This window comes from Alligator sinensis, unplaced genomic scaffold (genome assembly GCF_000455745.1).
Source record: "Alligator sinensis unplaced genomic scaffold, ASM45574v1 scaffold1213_1, whole genome shotgun sequence".
NCBI classification, from domain to species: Eukaryota; Metazoa; Chordata; order Crocodylia; family Alligatoridae; genus Alligator; species Alligator sinensis.
In genome coordinates this window covers 1,169,273-1,186,261 of record NW_005842401.1, presented here as the reverse complement: position 1 = coordinate 1,186,261, position 16,989 = coordinate 1,169,273, and the positions used below count along the sequence as shown (strand labels likewise).

The 16,989-nt window shown below is 44.6% G+C and overlaps 1 protein-coding gene across 4 annotated transcripts in view; it reads left to right on the top strand.

Annotated features, from left to right (window-relative positions):
* DOK6 (docking protein 6) overlaps nt 1-16,989 on the top strand; it is a 484,934-nt gene that overhangs the window by 124,035 nt on the left and 343,910 nt on the right. The window lies entirely within an intron of this gene.

Here is a 16,989-nt window from a genome sequence, read left to right as displayed (position 1 = left end):
TCAGAAAGACCACAATATTTTTTAACATTATGGATTCCTATTTGAAAATTCTGGATTTATCTTGAGAACCATGTTTGCATACTTAATGATGCTGACATTGCAGGGCATCTCATGGCATCCTCATTGAGAATCACTGGTCTAGAGCCAGCTAGGGTCTAGTTTGATTCATAACACATCTTAGGGCAGCTGCTGTAACTTGTATCTGATGCTGGTAGTCCTCAAGAAACTGGTATCTCAGCCACAGATCATTGGTAGCATAACTTTTTAGCCACATTGGGTGCATCTATGTGAGCTATTAATGCAGCTCATACTCTGGTGCAGCTCATGCCAGAGTGAGCTGCTCCCAGGTACAGTGTCTTCTTGTGTGCCCGGGACTGCAGCAGTTTGAGCTAGGGCAGAGCAGCCATGGGCTGGCAGCAGACTCAGATAGCCACAAGCTCTGGGTGTCAGTGTTAGTTGGTGGAGGGGTTGGCTGGGGAACAAGAATGCCAAAACTGTGGAGCTATGTGGCTGACCCCCGCCCCCCCCCCGCCCCCTCTGCAGCCTGCTACCAGCCCAGGGCTGCTCTGCCCTAGCTCAAACTGCTACTGTCCTGGTCACCATCCATATGTGCATTTCTGTGCAGTAAATGTCTCCTCCATAAGATAGCACCGTCCCCAATAGTACTATTTTATGGGGAAGTTAATTTACATAAGCTAGTGTATGAATCTACAGTGTCATAATCTGCAGCAAGCATCTATCTGTATGCCCACTCTTACCCCACGGTAGACATGAGTTTACTTGTCCCATTCTCACTGATGAGTGAACTACTTCATTTTTGCCATGGGATAAAATCCTATCCACAGTCGCTTACCTTGGAGGGGCTTACATGCTTGAAGTTTGCATACTTCTTCATTTAGACATATCCGAAGTAACAGCAGTCAAGGAACTATGGTGTGATTGGAATAACAGACTGGTGGAATAGCTTGCATATCTGTCATGCATGGATACAAACTATTCAGGAAGGACAGGTAGGGGATAAGAGGAGGAAGAGTTGTATTGTATGTGAAAGAGCTGTATGATAGAGGTGCACCGATACATCAGTCCAATATCGGATTGGCACTGATATAAAGAAAATTGACTACAAGCGACCCTTGCCATTCGTGGGGGATACGTTCTTGTATCCCCTGCGAATGGCAAAATCTGCGAATAAGGTAATGCATTCATGAATGCAGTCTGTGTTTATGAATGCAGTGCCCCCAGCGGCTGCGGGGGGGTGGGGGCAGTGGGAGCCCAGTGGCGGTGGTGGGAGCCTGGCGGCAGCAAGCACAACACTCCCAAGGAGCTCCTGTAAGTGTATAAAGTGTACTTAAAATGCAGGTTCGGCATTTGCTAATATTTGAAACTGCAAATGCTGAACCCACAGATAGCGAGGGTTTCCTGTATATCAGAAATTGGCTTTTTTTGGTCTGATGTGGCCAGCAAAGTAACCAATAAATGCCTCATGCATGCACTCAGCTGTAGGCACTGAGGAACACAGCCCAGCAGTTTGGAGAGCTGCATCCAGCTGGTAAGTCTGTTGTGGTGGGTGGGGAGGGGACAGAGAAGGGGCATGGGGGGGACAGATCAAGTCCCTGTGGTAAGGGAAGGAATGGGGCTGGTGCTGGGGCAGGCACTACCCAGCTGGGGCGGGGTGCAGGACAGAGCCATGGCTTGGCCGGGGGGCGCATGGGGAGTGGGGGGCAGCTTCTGCTGCTGCGCACACCCCAGGAGGGCATGGGGGGGGCCTGTGCGTCATGATCTGTACAGGCCAGGCTACTATTGCAGCCTGGGGCTGCACCAGGCTCTTCCCAGTGGAGGCTGGGCTTTAATGGGGGTTTGGGGGGCAACAGTGAATTTTAGGGTGGCTGTAGCCCCCATCCCCCTGTAGTCTCCTCCCAGCACTGCCACCACCCATCCCAAGTGCAGCCCGGCCCCAGCCTGAAGTGGCAGCCCATCCCATCCCATCCCATCCAGATCCAGGGGCACATAACCCCATGTCCTCCTGGGGTGCTCACAGTGGTGGGAACTGCCCCGCCCCCCCCATGAGTTGTAGCTCTGTTCTGTGCCTGCCCCACCCTGGCTGTGCAGCACCTGCCCCTGCCCCAGCCCCACTCCCTTCTTCACTGCGGGGGCCTTGACTGCCCCCCACGCCCCTTCCCTCCCCCCCACTCCCTTTCACCATAGCAGACTTACCAGCTGGACACTGCTCTTCAATCTGCTAGGCTGTGTATTGGAAAATGGATCAGTATCAGCCGATATGCCTCCTTAAAAATCGGCTATTGGTATTGGCCCCAAAAATCTCAAATGGTGCACCGCTACTGTATGATTGCTCAGAGCTCTAGTATGAAACTTGAGATAGGCCTGTTGAAAGTCTCTGGGTTAAGGGGAGAGCAGCAAGGATGATGTTGTAGTGGGTATCTGGTATAGACCACCAGATGCAGCTTTCTTTAGACAACTGGTAGAAGTTTCCAGAACACAGGTCCTGGTTCTCATGGGGAACTTCAATGACCCTGACATCTGGTGTGGGGCGGGGGTAATACAGTAGTGCACAGGCAATGCAGAAAGTTTTTGCAGAGCATTGGAGACAACTTTCTGGTGCAAGTGTTGGAAAGACTAGGGACCTGTGGTCTTTTTGACCTACTGCTCACAAACAGGGAAGAACTTGTGGGGGATTTAAAGTGGGTGGCAAGTTGGGCAGTAGTGACCATGAGATGATTGAGTTCGGGATCCTGACAAAAGAAAGAAAGAACAGAGTATGGATGCTGGACTTCAGAAAAGCAAACTTTGACTCCCTAGGGGAACTGATGGGCAGGATCCCCTGGCAGGCAAGTCTAAGGAGGAAAGGAGTTCAGGAGAGCTGGTTGTAGTTTAAAGAAACCTTACTGAGGGTGCAGGAAGAAACCATACCAATGTGCAGGACGAATAGCAAATGTGGCAAGCGAGCAGCTTGACTTAGCAGAGAACTCTTTGGTGAACTTAAACACAATAAGAAGCTTACAAGAAGTGGAAGCTTCAATGAACTTGGGAAAAGTATAAGAATATTGTTTGGGCATGCAGGGATGAAGTCAGGAAGGCCAAAGTGCAATTGGAGTTGCAGCTAGCAAGGCACATGAAGGGTAATAAGGGTTTTTACAAGTATGTTAGTAAGAAGAGGAAGATCCGGGAAAGTATGGGTCCCGTACTGAGTGAGGGAGGCAACAAAGTGACAGATGATGAGGAAGAGGCTGAAGTATTCAATCCCTTTCTTACCTCGGTCCTCACAGGCAAAGTTAGGTCCCAGACTATTGCACTGGGAAGCACAGTTTAGGGAGAAGGTAAGCAGTCCTCAGCAGTGAAAGAACAGGTTAAGGACTATTTAGAAAAGCTGGATGTGTACAAGTCCATGGGGCCAGATGCAGTGGCTCTGATGGAGTTGGCTGATGTGATTGCAGAGCCACTGGCCATTATCTTTGAAAACTCATGGCAATTGGGGGAGGTCCCAGATGATTGGAAAAGGGCAAATACAGTGTCCATCTTTAAGAAAGGGAAGGAGGATTCAGGGAACTACAGACTAGTCAGCCTCACCTCAGTCCCCAGAAAAATCATGGAGCACATCCTCAGGGAATCCATTACTAAGTCCATGGAATCTGGGCTGCACTGCACTCAGGGTGGGCACTGGGAAGAGGGCTATGGGGGGGCTGCAGCCACCCAAATTTTGCCTTATGCCCCCACATCACAGCACAGCCACCACCTACCCTAAACACAGTGCAGCCCAGCCCCCTCCTCCCCCCCCACCAGGAAGAGCCCAGCGTGGCCCCTGGCTCCAGCCCACAGCAGCAGCCTGCCCTGCCCCACCCTGCGTAGATCTGGAAGCATACGCCCCTCCCCGCTGTGCGCTCCTAGGGTGTGCACGGCAGTGAGAGTCGCTCCCCCTCCCCACACCCTCCAGACAAGCCGCAGCTCCATCCTGTGCCTTGGCCCACCCCAGCTGGGCAGCCCCTGCGTCACTCATTCCCTCACCGCAGGGGGAATTGATCTGCCCCCCCACATTCCTTGTCTCCCCCTTCCACCACAACAGATTTACCAGCTGGACACAGCTGTATCGGAAATCAGATCAGTATCGGCTGATATGCCCCCTTAAAAATCAGCTATCAGTATCAGCCCTCAAAATCTCTGTTGGTGCACCCCTACTAATTAACACAGTTCCACAATTGGTGCAAGATCTGTACCAATGTCTGTTGGAAAGCAATCTGTTAATAGATAATTGGTAGGGATAAAATACTGTATCCCCTTTCTGTCACTCTTCATGTATCACTTCTCATTAGATTTTCAGCTGTTTGGGAAGACATCTTGTGGGGAGGGGAGGAGATGGATGGGACACATTTATCTATCTTTCTATTTCCCTTGAAATGGATCACATTAGTGTTATCACCCAGTAAAGACTTAAGGATCTGTACTGAAACCTGAGAGATGGAGGTAGGGAGTGAAAAAGCAGTTATAAAAAATTCATGGCTGGACCTTCCCCTGTACTTCGCTCTGGTTCTAAAACTTATCTATCTGATCTATCCAAACCAGAGAGGAGTTTTTGCACAGAGAACTCTATTTGAATCATAAGGCTACATAACTCTGGTGTACTTGGTATGGAATGTGTATCTGAAGAGACCCCATACTTTGGTAGCTCCCAGCTCCTAGTACACAGTGGGTGTGTCTATATATGCACCAGACTGCACAGTTGTTACTGTGCTTAAGCCAGTACTAAACGACTGCACAGTAATTGGTGTTACTGCACAGTTCTGAAGCTGCATGTGTTTTTTTCCATGCTACTGTGCAGCACCCACCAGCACTACGTCACCATAGCAACAAGCCCGCCAGCACTATGTCACCATAACAATGCGCTACGGTGACATAGCTTGTCTCTACAGCAACATAGCATCTTGTGTAGACGTGCCCAATAGGTCACTTCTCTTACTAGTCCTCACCACCCAACTGTTAACTGTTGGAATGATAGTCAGCTATCCATGAGTGGCACTGAAGATTGTGGAGACGTAATAGTGTCCTAAATCTTGGATATAGCCTAGGATCTTGAACAGAATTCCAATTCTTACACAGTTCAAGTTCATAGACAAGATACTTGGAACCCTGAATTTCAGACCACTTAGCCATTAACTTCAGATTCAACTTCAGGTTTCCACTTGACTCTTTCTTACCATTTGGGAGATTTTTTTGTGGAGAATTAATTTGCTAATTAGGTAATTAGTTCATATACCCAAAAATAATTTTGTAATAAGGCCAAAATGGAAATGAAATGCTATTTTCCTCTGGTTTCTCCTGAATCAGAGCAGTTTGCTCAGACTGAATTTGTATTTATAAGGCTGCGTGTTAAGAAGCAATACCTATGTGTACACAAGATAACAGAAGCAATACAGCATAAAAGGAAGAAAGAAAGCATGAGAGATTAAATCATAATTCATGTGCATAGACACAGGTACAGAAGAATTTAACTAAATGTTACTTTTCAAAATTTGTATGAAGCGGAGGTGCACTTGAATAATCTATTTTTCATTAGCTTTTCTAGGACCATTAATTATTATGTGAAAAGGGATGCATTAGACACAGTGGGTATGTCCATACAGGAAAATGAAAGTGTGTTTGTCATGGCCAGGTTTATCTGTGTTATCTTTAATTTAGCTAGCACAGGTAATAATAGTAATAAAAATTATGGGGGCCAAAACTCAAGCATATATGCATGGTTTCCACAAGACTTGAACAGCTTGCAACTGATTAAAGCTCATTTAAAGCTATCACAGAGAGCTCACAGATGCACCTGTCCATACTAAACAATTGCACCTTCCATTTTTGTTTTGAAGACACAAACTGCTGCTTTATATATGAGTCATGTTCTATGTTTTATGTATAACTAGTGTCATTCACATTTTGGGACACTCATATTAAAACATACAAAACTTCACTTGACAAGTAATCCCAAATGGCAGGTGTCTCTGTGGTTGACAACAATATCTGTAGGCATAATCATATTCATCTCATCCTGCTATGACCAGTGCAGAATTATTACTTATTATCTATTCAGAGCCCAACAAACTGGGTGGTTAATCCTGATTAGTGACCCAAGACCTCATTGCAATGGAAAATAATATATACTGCATTTAGGGCTGCTATGGGTTTAGTTTTAGATATTTGATGTGAAAAGGCTTCCCTTGTATCCCATGGAGTATTTTTAAAATTAGCATGATAAAAGCATTGTTCAGTGATGATCCAAGTGTGCTCCATTATATGCTTTCCCCCTCACCCCACAACTGTTGTAGGCTATATGACAAATTCAACTATACTATGAAATCTATCTTAAATCTGTAGGCAGTTGAAATTTTTGTTTTAAAGTTCACTTTATAGATGAAGAAAGAAGTAACATCACTCCTGTGACTGTTGTACATGCAGTATGTAAACTGGCAAGAAGACTAAGACTAAAATGGTTAATGTAGGGATTTAAAAATAGACTGACATAGCAGAGAACTAAACAGTAAAAAAATCAAATCCAATATGAAGCAAAAATAAATTTAATGGCTTGAGATATTAGCTGACACAGTACTGTAGACTGCAAATGGAAGGGGAAAAATGAAAAAGAAAATTAACCAAACAAACCAACTTTTTAAATTATTCTATGAAGTTATGAAAAATCTGGCATTATAAGACAAATGCCAAGAAGCAGTTTTATTCTGTGACTAGTGCCTAGAGAGTTGTTGGAGGATCTACCTAATTATGATTACATGCATCCACAAATTAAAGAAGTTCCACAGGTTTCAACAAGTATGGGGCATCATTGTGCTGGTGGGTGGGCAAATATAGGAAATAACTCTGCTCCAAGGTGTTTACTGTTAAGAGCAGTATAGCAGCAATATGAGCATATTTTAAAAGTGTGTGTGCAATTTGCACTATAAAGTATTTTGTTTGCTTAATAGTACAAATAAGTAGATTAACAGTAGAAGTCTCAGCTTGCCACTTGCTTGGTTCCCAGGCTCTGAATAACTGATAAGTAGATTATGTGCATGTCCATCTTCTTCCTTTTTTTGGTATAAAGAAACTACTAATTCAACATCAGACAAGCAGCTTGTCTCTTTCTGTGCATCTTTCTGTACATATATCACTTATGCTTTAAGTGAGAGTATGCAGTCTTTTTCTGATTCTTGCCATACCTCACTTAAGTCCATAGCAGCAGCAGAGCAGGGGAGTGCTTATTAAATATTACACTCTTGTCATCCACACTCAGCGGCTCCTGCAACATGGCAATATCTTGGAGCAATAGGTGATATTTGTTTATCTATTTCAACAGTACGCAGCCCTAAACAGAAAGTATAAGGGGATTGAAATTGGCTCTGCATGTACTCAGACATGGACAAAACTAGCAGCTCAATCCATTGAAATTGAAGAAATGGGAGGTGGGTTTTCTGAAATGACGACAAAAGGAAAATCATGTTCAAGCAGACTAACAGCTCTCTTCTACTAAATCATAGCAGTTTAGATTATATTAAAAGCATAAATATTTGGATGAACTGGTGGAAACTAATTTAAAGCATATAGATGAACGAAAACAGATTTTGTCTTGTTAGCTAACAGTATATGATACTTTGTGTGCTGAGTAAATATTCAACCTCTTTCCCAGAGGGCATTATTCACATTTTCCATAAAAGTTTAAGGCATAAATCCTCATGATCAAGATTTATTCAATTTAGACTTTCTCCACAGCCTGAAATTTAAATGCATATTTAGAGTCTTGGTTTTCTTGTTTACCAAAGGGATGGGATGGAGAGTTCTATGCAGCTGATGTACATGTGAAGGGGATGTGAAAAAAAGCACAAACTGTGAAAAAAGGTAGTAAGCATCTTGGTTTTATACACAGCCCACAGATGAGCCATGTTCTAATGTTATGGTCATATGAGAAACAGCACTTATTGCTGTGGTTTTAAACTTAGACAACTAGCTGATTAAATTCAAGGGAGTTTGACTCTTTTAATATTTTTTAATTGACAACATTCATTTCAATTTAGCTGGTTTCTTTCTCCTTCTTAGATTCATAGACTGTAAGGCTGGAAGGGACCTTAGAAGACCATTGGGTCCAGCCCCCTGCACCAAGCAGGAAAGATAACTGGGGTCAGGTGACCCCAGAAATGTGACCGTCCAGTCTCCTCTTGAAGATTTCCAGGGTAGGCGATTCCACCACCTCTGGAGGGAGCTTATTCTACAGTCTGGACACCCTACTTGTGAAGTAGTTTTTCCTAATGTTGAGCCTGAAATGGTCATCCAGGAGTTTGTGACCATTACTCCTAGTTTTCCTGAAGGGTACCTTTCTGAACCGGAGGAAAAGCAAGGGCAACATTGGACCCCTGCTAAACCAGATGGGACAACTGACAACCGACGCCCAGGAAAAAGCCAACTTGCTAATGGGTACTTTGCGTCAATCTTTCATCAGTCCCATGGGACGCCCCTGCCCATTATGGGACAGGGAGGCCTGGATGAGGGAGATACCTTACCCTCCATCAAAGCTGACCTCGTGAAGGAACACCTTGAGAGGCTGGATACTTTCAAGTCAGCTGGCCCTGACAGTTTACACCCCAGGGTACTCAAGGATCTGGCTAACACCGTAGCTCAGCCCCTGGCACAGATCTTTGAGAACTCCTGGCACTCTGGTGAAGTACCCAAAGATTGGAAGAAGGCCAATGTCATGCCTGTCTTCAAGAAAGAGAGTAAAGAGTATCCAGCAAACTATAGGCTCATCAGCCTGACCTCTATCCCAAGGAAGGTCTTAGAAAAGATTATCAGAGGCCATTCTTAACAGACTGGCCGATGGCAACATCCTGAGGGATAGCCAGCACGGGCTTGTTGCGGGTAGGTCTTGCTTGACCAATCTCATTTCCTTCTATGACCAGGTGACCTATCACCCGGGCTAAGGAGAAGAGATTGATGTCATATATCTTGACTTAAAAAAAGCCTTCAATCTGGTATCCCATGATCACCTCTTAGTAAAACTGGCTAATTGCGGCCTCAGCCACGCCATGATCCAATGGCTGGGGAATTGGCTCCGTGGTAGGACACAGAGGGTGGTGGTTGACGGAAGTCAATTGTTGAAGTGACCTGTGACCAGTGGGGTCCCCCAGGGCTCTGTCCTTGGGCCTATACTATTCAACATCTTTATTAATGATGTGGACATTGGTATCAGAAATGGACTGGCCAAGTTTGCTGATGACACCAAACTCTGGGGTAAAGTGTCCACACCTGAATACAGGAGGGTGATCCAGGCTGACCTTGACAGTCTCAGGAAATGGGCAGATGAGAGCCTGATGGTGTTTAACACTGAAAAATGCAAGGTTCTCCACCTTGGGAAGAAAAAACTGCATCATCCTTATAGGCTCGGAAGTACTACACTGGCTAGCACTGAGGATGAAAGGGACTTGGGGGTCATGATTGACCACAAGATGAACATGAATCTGCAGTGTGATACTGCTGCTAGTAAAGCAAGCAAAATGCTTGCTTACATCCACAGATGCTTCTCACTTAAATTCATCCTCCCACTGTTACTCGGCCTTGGTGAAGCCGCAGCTGGAGTACTGCATCCAGTTTTGGGCTCCACAATTCAAAAAAGATGTGAAGCTTGAGAGGGTGCAGAGGAGAGCCATGCGCATGATCAGAGGTCAGGAAAGCAGACCTTATGAAGAGAGGCTGAGAGTCATGGGACTCTTCAGCCTGGAAAAGAGCAGACTCAGGGGTGACCTGGTGGCCACATATAAGTTCATCAGGGGTGCTTATGAGGATCTGGGGGAATGTCTGTTCACCAGAGCACCCCAAGGGATGACAAGGTCGAACGGTCACCAACTCCTCCATGACTGTTTCAGGCTGGACATAAGAAAGAACTTCTTTACTGTCCAAGCCCCCAAGGTTTGGAATAGACTGCTGCCAGAGGTAGTTCAAACACCCACTCTGAACGCCTTCAAAAGACACCTGGATGTTTATCTTGCTGGGATCCTATGATCCCTGCTGACTTCCTGCCCCTGGGGCAGGGGGCTGGACTCTGATCTTCTGAGGTCCCTTCCAGCCATAATGTCTATGAAATCTATGAACAGTTGTTCACTGAGACCTTGATGTACGCCCCTGATGTAGTGATAAGGTGCTACCAAGTCCCTCAGCCTTTCCTTGTATGGCTTGTTGCTCAAGTCTCTAATCATATGAGTGGCCCTTCTTTGGACTCTCTCAAGCTTTACCACATCCTTGTTAAAGTGTGGCACCTATAACTGGATGCAGTACTCCAGCTGCAGTCTCACCAATGCCGAGTAGACCGGGAGAATCATTTCTTTGGTTTTGCTAGAGATGCATCGATTGATGCATCACAGGGTATTGTTAGCCCTGCTGGCTAGAGTCTCACTGATGACTCATGTTCATACTGTGGTCTAGTATTACCCCCCAGGTCCCTTTCATTCGTAGTACTGATCAGGTTGGTGTTGCCAAGCCTGTAGGTGTGCAGTGAATTGTTCATCCCCAGGTGGAGAACTTTATATTCAACATTGAACTTCATCTAGTTCCGGTCTGCTCAATTTGCAAACCTGTCTAGGTTTGCCTGTATCTGCAGCCTATTTTCAAGTGTGACCACACTTCTCCATAACTTGGTGTCGTCTACGAACTTGGCCAGTGAGCTCTTTACCTCCATATCCAAATCATAGATGAAGATGTTGAATAGCACTGGGCCAAGCACTGACCCCTGCAGGACACCACTGGCCACTTCCCGCCAAGATGACACAGATCCATTCGTTAGAACTCTCTGGGTCCTGCCGCACAGTCAGCATCTTACTCACCTGACTGTCTACCACAGTCTTCCAATTTTCTCGCAAGAACATTGTGGGATACTAGATAGAAAGCTTTTTGGAAGTCGAGGTATATAATGTCAACCTCCTCTGTCTTATCCAGGTGGCAAGTCACCTGATTGTAAAAGGAGATGAGGTTGGTGAGACAAAACCTGCCCACAGTGAAGCCATGCTTCAGAATGCTACACAGAAGGTAGCATTCAGAATCCTACCTTCTGCAGGCCTATCGCACAGACTTCTTAATGAATTTTTCCAAGATTTCCCTGGGATAGAAGTTAGGCTAATTGACCTATAGTTCCCCGGGTCTTCCCTCCTCCCCTGCTTGAGGATGGGCACAACATTGGCCCTCTTCCAGTCCTCAGGGACCTCCCCAGAGCGCCACGAGTTTTGGAAAAGATTCACCAGGGGTTCTGCAATTAATTTGGTCAGCTCCTTCAGCACTTTCGGATGAAGTTCATCTGGTCCTGCTGAGTTATACATCCAATTTCTTTAGTTGATCATGCACCAGTTCTATGGCAATAGTAGGAAGGCAGTCATTTGAACCTTGCTCATTCTGTACTCTAGCTGGCATGATTTTCCCCTTGGCTTGGTGAAAGACCTTGAGATAAGGAGAGAGATTCAGAATAGAAGCTCAGTTCAGAGACATCCTTCTTCTCTTTTTTTCCCCAACCTAAACATAAGAAAATCAGTTACTGGAAATAAGGCAATAATAAAAGGGGAGGAAAGTGGAAGTGTTAAGAACAGCTAGAGTTTTTCAGGAACAGAAGACCTGTGGTTTTGCTTCCTAGAGACTCTGCTTCTCAAGGCCATTTTGACATCTTACAGCCAGGTGCCTTTAATTGTTAGGAATGTTTCTTTCTCTGGGAGGTTCACATGTGTTGAGATCACCTTAGTGTAAGAATTTATCATCAAAAATATAAAACATATGGTAATAGGAAAAATTGACTTCCATTTGATATTAATCCTTCCCGAAGCAATTGAAATGAAATGTAGTGTAGCAGTTAGTAGTTTGGGATAAATATATGCACTACATATGCAGCTTGTTTTTCAGGGTTGAGTGATTTCTTTTAATTTTCAGTTCTTTTTTACATGATTTAAGGAAATATCCTACATATATGCAGATGGTATTGCCTTGCATAGTCATGAAAGCAGAATGCCATATTCCAGTAGGTCAGAAACTCACTGCTGAGAACACTGTCAGTACTCAGTCATATCAACATGCCACTAATTCAAGAAACACTTTCCTGCTTCATTTAGACAGTTCACTTTTATTGAAAGCCTCAGGACTGAACCATCTGCATGTACTAGCTATCACTTATGAATATCTAAATATAACTGTGTAGGCTACATCTATACTTTCCATTGTGAGGCAATTTCAGCGGGGCTGCATATGTGTAACTGAGAAACAGAGATTGGGCTTCTGCATCTTGAGGTAAGAAAGAGGTATCATAAGAGGTCATTTTTAAAATGCTAGTCTTCTGATTTTTTTATATGAGATTATTATTATTATTATTATTATTATTATTTAATTCATTCAATGCGTTTAGGAGAAAAGTACAACTAAAATAATCTTAGCCCAAAAAGTTAAATTGAACCAACTGTGGTTGCATTTCGATCATTTATATTCTAGTATCATTGTATAACTTAACAATAGTGCCAGTCTTAACATCAAAATTGTATAATCCTTTCCTAGCCTTAGGTCATTGTCACACAGGGCACTTAGCACGTGATTTATCTGAGATTGTAGTTAGCATTATCATGCCATATTAGAAGTTAAACTGTGTTCTGAGCAGTTGCTTGGTAATACTACAATCACAGCCTGCTCTGGACAGGACTGGAGCTGTTTGTCCCTATCCCCTGTCCTCTCCAGACACTGACTCTGGCACTAGATGCTGCAGTGCACATGTGCACATGTCCATTTGTGAGTGCATGCGACCCCCACACTCACAGTTTGCATTCTTCCTACCACGTGCCTAGCACTTCCCAGCCCCAGATCACCTGTCCCTGGCACACTGGGGCAAACCTGGTCTTTGCCGCTGATAGCAGGCAGGAGCCATGGGAAGCCAAGTCTGGGAGAGAGTGCTGTTCCTGCATCATGATCCACAGTTGCTGCTGGATCCATGGGGCATACCAGGTCTCTGAACTGGGTCTTGAACTGGCTTCAGTGCTGACTGTCAGTTTCAGCCCTGGCACTGCACTAGGGCCTTGAATTCATGTCATCTTTGTGAAACTGTCTGATGACAGCTGACTGCATGTTTCTTAATACAGTCTGGAGATACTCATCCTGTGAAAAGTTGTCACTTTGCTATGATAGGATCACACTTAGCACCTGTCTTATTGCCTGAGTGTGCAGATGCTTGTGTTCTAAGTGCAGGTAACATGTCCTAAGTGTAACATGTGATATAGTCCTTACAAATGGTAGGGATCCTATTCAGTGGGATATTTCTGTAGGTGCTACTAAAATGTTTTCAGAAAATCCAAGAGCTGTTTTATGGAATAAGAAGTTAACTGTACTACTTTAAAATGACTTTTACAGCCTGTGCCTCAAAATTGCGAAGGGTTTTCGTTTACAAGTGAGACCTTGATAAGCTTTGTGCTCACATTTACATTAGAGCCTTTTGAGAAGTATGGGGTTTTTTTTACACTCATGCTAATGAGTTTGAAAGATGATGTTGTTCAGAGATGTTGTAACTCCTCAAAATGTTCCATTGTAAATGACATACAAAAAACTAAAACTGTTGGTTCCAAAATGATACCTTTTATTAGACCAACTGGAAAATGGCAAGAAAATTGTCCTTTTCTGCAAGCTTTCGGGATCAAAGTCCCTTCATCAGGCTCTGGGAAAAATGTAGATGGTACAAGATGGTAAAAAGTCCCCATAGGTAGGAAATAAACTTCATTTTTGCACAGAGAGAGCTGAAGATGGAAGTCTGTCCCTCTGGGTCCATGAGAGTGTCTTTGTGAGCTGTGTTGAGTAGCTCTTTGATGTGTTGATCAGGTAGAATTCCTTCCCTGAAGGTGTCAGATAGGAGGCAGGGAGGTAAAAAAACTTCCTTGTAGTTCTGCAATGAAGTTTAAAATCTAAAATCCACCATTGTAAATGAGGAAGCTTAGAATTGTAAAATGCACTGGCATCCATTTATATGACTGACCATAACAGCTCTGAAAAAGCAATTACATTATGTAGTATAGATAATGTGAAAATTAAAGTTCCCCAAGGTGTGCAGACATGATAGCCTGCAAAGGCTCTAAATGAGTTAGATTATACTGTGTTATTAAACTGCAGATACGGGGTCAGTGAGAGATTTTTGGATCTTGCCCTTATTCAACATTCTAATACAAATGGACTTATTTTCTTCCTCCTAAAAAAGAAAAAAAATGTTAATTGTTACCATTGTCTTAAAATCATGATGACACTTTTAAAGTTCTAGATTTAAACAAATAAATAAATAAATAAAGAGCAAAGAGTCTTATAAGTTAGGGGTTCTCAAGCTATTGCCCAATGAACAGAAAATTATTGTTAGTGCTGGGCAGATAATTGACTTATTCGGTTTGATGACAATTTGCGGGTGCAGAAGGGATGGAGGGGAGGGAATAAATAATTTTGTTTAATCCAAACCCCTCATTAATTTGGGGTTCATATTTTTCAACTTTTAAATACATTTTTAGAAAGTTGTTTTGAATTTAAAAATCAAAGTGCATGTTTTCTGAACTTCAAGTTCTGTTCTGAACTTCTGACTTTCATACTTTTTAGATATGCTAATTTTTTGCAACCTTTTCATATTCCCTCAAAAAAACCCAAAACAACCTTCACCTAAAAACTTAGTGATTGTCAGGAGCTATCTGATTATAAGATCTTCTGGTTTCTAGACACTAAAGAACACTGAAAGACAGCTGAAAATACATGAACTGCTTTTTCTTGCATTCATTTTTCATCAAAATATTTTGGTGGTAGCTACAAGGAAAACATAGGAGGACACAGTCTTATCATCATCATGATCCTTAACATCAGGCAAGAGCAAGCTACTACACGTGGGAGGTCATTCCTAGAAGTTGTTACACAGCTTTGGAAGTACCTTCCTTTTGAGGCTCACCAGAGCCTGGGCCATAAGACCTTCCTATTTGGGTAGGCACTTAGCAAGCAAAGTGAGGCTGAGCTATTGGTTTGAGTGTTTCTGTTTTATGTTGATGCTTTGGTTTCCCTTTTTAGTTATCTTCATAGATTCATAGAAGTAGGATTGGAGGGGACCTGAGCAGATCATTTAGTCTGACCCCCTGCCTTTGGCAGGAATGAATACAGGGCTCTTATGACCCCTACTAAGTTTAAGCTCAAATGACCCCAGCTAGGTAGTTATCAAGCCTCTTTTTAAAGACCCCTAAGGTAGGAGCTAGCACCACTTCCCTTGGAAGCTGGTTCCAGATCCTGGCCACCCTGACTGTGAAGTAGTGCCTTCTAATGTCTAGCCTGAACCTGCTCTCAGTCAACTTGTGGCCATTATTTCTTGTTACTCCGGGAGGTGCTTGGGGGAACAGGGTCTCACTCAGTCCCCTCTGGTCCCCCCCAGTAAGTTTATAGATAGTCACTAGATCCCCTTTCAGCCTTCTGTTGTGGAGGCTGAACAGGCTCAAGTCCCTTAGCCTCTTCTCATAGGGCGTGCCCTGCTGCCCCCTGATCATGCGAGTGGCCCTCCTCTGGACCCTCTCGATGCTGGCCTCATCCCTCCTGAAGTGCAGCACCCAGAACTGGATGCAGTACTCCAACTGTGGCCTGACCAGTGTTGCATAGAGGGGGAGAATCACCTCCTTGGACCTGCTCGAGACGCATCTGTGGATACATGACAAGGTGCAGTTAGCCTTGCTGGCTGTGTCCTCACATTGGCGGCCCATGTTCATTTTGGAATTGATAATGACTCCAACATCTCTTTCTGCCACTGTGCTTTCAAGAAGGGAGTTCCCCAGCCTATAGGTATGCTGCTGGTTCTTTCTCCCTAGGTGAAGTACCCTGCACTTGTCAGTATTGAATCCCATCTTATTCACATTTGACCACCCCTGTAACCTGTCCAGGTCCAGTTGTATCCTGTCCCTCCCTTCTAGCATGCCCACCTCGCCCCAAATCTTGGTGTCATCAGTGAATTTGAACAGGGTGCCTTTCACCCCCTCATCCAAGTCACTGATAAAGAAATTGAACAGTACAGGCCCGAGGACTGAGCCCTGGGAGACTCCACTGCCCACCTCCCTCCAGGTCGAATATGACCCATCCACCACTTCACTCTGGGTATGACCCTCTACAATTTGCAACCCATCTGACTGTGTAGGCATCAGTGCCACAGTTACCTAGCTTTTTAATGAGAATGGCATGGGAGACAGTGTTGAAGGCCTTCCTGAAGTCCAGAAAGACTACATCCACCACAACACCTGCGTCTAATGATTTTGTGACCTGATCGTAGAAGGCTATCAGGTTGGTTTGACAGGACCTGCCTTTAATGAACCTATGCTGGTTGCCCTTGAGCAACCTCCCCCATGCTGGTCCCTCCCTTGGATAATTTTCTCAAAGAGCTTCCCCAGGACTGAAGTAAGACTTACGGGCCTATAGTTGCCTGGGTCCTCTCTCCTCCCTTTTTTGATGATGGGGACCACATTGGTCTTCTTCCAGTCTTCTGGCACCTGGCCAGAGCACCATGAGTGCCCCGTGATGACCCCTGCCAATTCCCTCAGCACCCTGGGGTGGAGAGCATCTGGACCTGCTGAGTTGAACACGTCTAGCCCTCCCAGAAGTTCCCTAACTCGGTCCTCCCTGACCCTAAGCCTGGTGGAGTCCTGAGTCCGTCCTGTACCTCAGTGGGGCAAAAATCCTGGTCCCTGCTCAGAAAAATGGAGGCAAAGAATTTGTTAAAAAGGTCTACTTTTTCATCTGGTGCAACCAGCAGATTGCTAAGCATATCCTGCAGGGGTCCCATGTTGCGTGGTGCCTTCTTTTTGCTCCCTATTTATTTAAAAAAAGGACTTTTTGTTGTCTTTGATCCTTGTTGCTAGTCCTAGTTCCGTCTCTGCCCTAGCCTTCGTAACAGCCTCCCTACATACTCTTGCTGTGGAGGTACAATCCTCTTTGATGATACCCCCCCTC